At 37.1% G+C, this 3803-nt stretch overlaps 1 long non-coding RNA gene across 1 annotated transcript; it reads right to left on the bottom strand.

Annotated features, from left to right (window-relative positions):
- Window positions 1-204: 204 nt before the first annotated feature.
- Window positions 205-3443, bottom strand: LOC112144788. The gene is made up of 3 exons (XR_002918969.2): window positions 2732-3443; window positions 2511-2567; window positions 205-977 (listed from the first exon to the last, which is right to left on the bottom strand). It is a non-coding gene; the product is annotated as an uncharacterized LOC112144788 (long non-coding RNA).
- Between the last annotated feature and the right edge of the window lie 360 nt (window positions 3444-3803).

The raw sequence follows: 3803 nt of genomic DNA, 5'->3' as shown, positions 1-3803 counted from the left end.
TGTCTCAGCTATTTTAAAGAAGGATTAAAGAGAAAAGGGTGAGACACTGAGACACATCTGAGACGCCGATGAGACACATCTGAGAAGGATTAGCTCTAAAAGAGATCTCATTATCGTCTGTTTCATGTCTCTGTCATTTCTCTTGAATGTCTCACCAAAGCCATTAATGAGAACGATTTGAGAAACAGTAAAAACAACACAAAATATGTAAATGTTACATTTTATTTGGCATTTGACCAGCACCATCAGTACAACATTTGTATTGGGATAACAGCATTAGACTCTTTACATTTTCTAAACAAAATACAGAAATATAAAACATAAATGAGATACAAAAATAAATTAAATACAAGCGCTGACATTGTTTACTAACCCCCTCGTTGAAAAGTCGGTTTTAACTAAATTATTTTTTTTAATCATTTAAAAGTACTTTAGTCCTTGAGCTCTCTTATAGGGTCAAGATGACCCAACCATTATATTGATGTGTGATCTCTCCCATAACAAATGTGGACAGGATCTTATTTCTGCCACGGACACCAGACAAGATTAAAAATCCTTGGAAAAAAACTTCAGGGTGCTGTCCTGTAGGGTCATCTGGTCCAGCATTAAGTACATGAAGTGTGGCGTACTCAATCTGGCCGACGTGGTGATAATGAATACTTCTAGATTCTAAACACACTGACAGCACTGCTGAGGTACAAGGAGGAATCTCACTTGGCTTTGAAACAAGTGAACTTACATGCTTCCAAATCCTAGAACACACTTGGCAGGAACTGTATTAAAACTCCTGGTCCACGAAAATTAAAAACAGAAATAAATAAAGGATGAAAGAGTAACCAGTCCACATACTGTAGATCATAGCAGTGACCTACTGCTTAGAACCTGCTCTGGCCGTACATTTGCTGACAAACACTTTCTTGAGCTTGACCTCCACAATTTTTCCCAACCAGGTGGAGTGGCACATCTCAGGACACAAGCTGTAAAACAAGAACATTAAAATCTAGTATGAGTAAAATGACAATAGATGGCATATAATAAATATAACACTTCAAGATGCAAGCAAATTATAGTTTTATTATATCAGCTGCATAATGCTGCCGTGAGATTTGATTTACATGTCATCTGATGAGCCAAAATAATCATTTCTGGCATCTAAAAACAGCCAGAATTCAGTTAAGATGACATATTACATGTGACCTTTATAGTTGTTAAAAGAATTTAAATACAGCATGTTACTTCTTTGGGCAGTAAAAATCTAACAAATAAGTTCAAATCTCAAGGCCTCCAGGGTCAGCCTGATGCTGGTCTTCTCTAAATCCTGCCTTATCTGCTGCTCATTACCTGGATCAGGTGTGTTTAGCCAATGAGGAGCTGGAAAACATGTAAGACACCAGCCCTTGAGGCCTAGAGTTTGACACCCCTGGGTTAGATGCTACTGGACAATAATTCATTTTGAGTGTTGAACTTATATTTTGATGCTCATTGAAGCTCTACTTGGAACTAGGACTGCCACGATTAATCGACTAAACGACTATCAAAATAATCGATTAGTCGACTAATCGATTATTTTGACAGCCGATTAATCGACTAATCGACTGTCGAAATAATCGATTAGTCGACTAATTGACTGTCAAAATAATCAATTAGTCGAGTAAGCAACAACTAATTTAATAGTCCTTACTTTGTATCAAATGGAATCAGAGTGTACTAAAGTTTAACAAAGTGAGCGTTCAGCACCGAAAAAAATTTAATTTTATTATATTTTAGTCAGCGAGACCAAAACTTTATTTTTGGTTAAAATAGTTCCTTGTTTCAGATGCCGACCTCACTTGATTTAATCTGGTTTTAATACCAGAATCTGATGAAGGACAGAAGCTACACGATTCTTTAGAAAGTTTAAAAAAACTATTATCTAAATTATCTTTACTTTCTATTAGTTTAATTCTAATGATGATTAAGATGAGTACTTTACATCCACTTTAGTTTGCCCATGACCCGATTAGTCGACTAATCAAAAAAAATAATCGCTGATTAGTCGTCTGTCAAAATAATCGTTTTTGGGAGCCCTGCTTGGAACCTTGTAAACCCTTGTGCAATTCTAGGCATGTTTACATTTAAAGTGGGTCATCTGGACCCCACATGACGGCACGCTGAACTTTTAATTTTTCCTCAAGATTTTTTTTTTATCTTCAAAGGTGTCCGTGGTAAACATGAAATCCTGTCCAACTCTGTCATGGGAGGGATCATACATTAACATAAGGGTCATCTGGACCCCATAAGAGAGCGTAAGGGTTAACCCTCGTCATAATATACGTGTGTATGTGTATATATTAGGGCTGTCAGATTTGCCCTCCTCGGTACAGATTTTACCGTCTACTGAAGTCAGAAGGATGTAGCTGAGAATTTTAAATCTTAAGAAGCCACCGAAGACATTATATGCATGGGCGTTTGCTACATCATCAAAATAAATCAGTAAAAGTTCATTTAAAGCCAAAATGGCAGAAACTAACCTTCAAAAACAGCACAGAGAACTGCAGGGCAGCAATGGAGGACACGTGGGCAACTCACTACAGTGATCGAAACAAAACACACAATTGGCGCTAAAAACACATACAAATAATTAAAAGTACATGTACACCATAAAACAGCCGTTTCTTAATAAAAAACATCGAATTCTAACATAATTAAGAAGCTAACATCATTTTTATAACAGCTAACTTCAAAGACTCACCATCAGCAGACCGGTCAGCACGGACCGGGGGGAGGGGCTGACTGGCTATTGTTGTCATCATAGATATCATATAGAGAGTAGATGCCGCATTGGCTGCTGGAGCGCAGGAATTGCGGCCGCCATCTTGGACCGGTCGTCCTGTCGCCAAGACAAACAAAAATAAAGAAGACAAACACAAGATGCCTGAGCATTGTGCGGCATATGCCTGCTCAAATGGGCGGACTATTGAAGCCAGGGATCGGGGGATTACCTTTCACAAGTAAGTTTGAACATTTTTATTGGTTTTATTTAGGGAATAGACTATATTATTACTGTGTTGTTATCTACACCGGTGGAATCTTTGACAGCTAACGTAGCTATCTAGTGCTGGTGTTCACTCAGCTATGAAGGCTAACTGAGACTTTTTAAATCATATATTCCATAAAAATGGCACAGCAATGCTACTGTAGAAATAAAACAAATATAACTGGTATTAAATATCTTTCATTGCCATCCCACTCCACAGATTACTGAGGTGAAGTTAGTTGGATATTCGACAGACATTCACTCACTGATTTGCAATTAGGAACAACTGAACATCTGACTTTAGAATAGTTTGCAAAGAAACTTACTCATGATTTTAGCTGCTTGGTTTATCATCAATAGAAATGTGAAATTTTTATTTTGTTGACAAAACAAAAGGTTCTAATACATTTGAAGAATGAAATAAATAGAAAAAATTGAATAAAAAAATGTAGACAGAAAATTGAAAACTAGGAATTAAATTGTAAGAAGAATGAAGAAAACAAGATTGACTTCCTTTATCATGTATATCATGTTTGTGTAGACTCTTCTGAATCTCTCTCTCTTTTATTTAATTTTGATTTTAATGTTTCCTAAAAAAGATGTGAGGAAGAAGTGGGAAGTGGCCTTAAGGAGAGAAGGCTTCACTGCAACTGACTCGTCTGCGCTCTGCAGTGAACATTTTAAGCCAGAAGATTTTGACTGGACCGGTCAGATCGTGAGACTGAAAGATGGCGTTATTCCGTCAGGAAGCACAAGGAAGAGGCTCTGTAAAGAAGTGCTCTTCTAG

Source organism: Oryzias melastigma, linkage group LG5 (assembly GCF_002922805.2).
Source record: "Oryzias melastigma strain HK-1 linkage group LG5, ASM292280v2, whole genome shotgun sequence".
Lineage (NCBI taxonomy): Eukaryota > Metazoa > Chordata > Actinopteri > Beloniformes > Adrianichthyidae > Oryzias > Oryzias melastigma.
The sequence above is the reverse complement of the archived record's forward strand: the minus strand, read 5'-3'. Positions and strand labels throughout refer to the sequence as shown.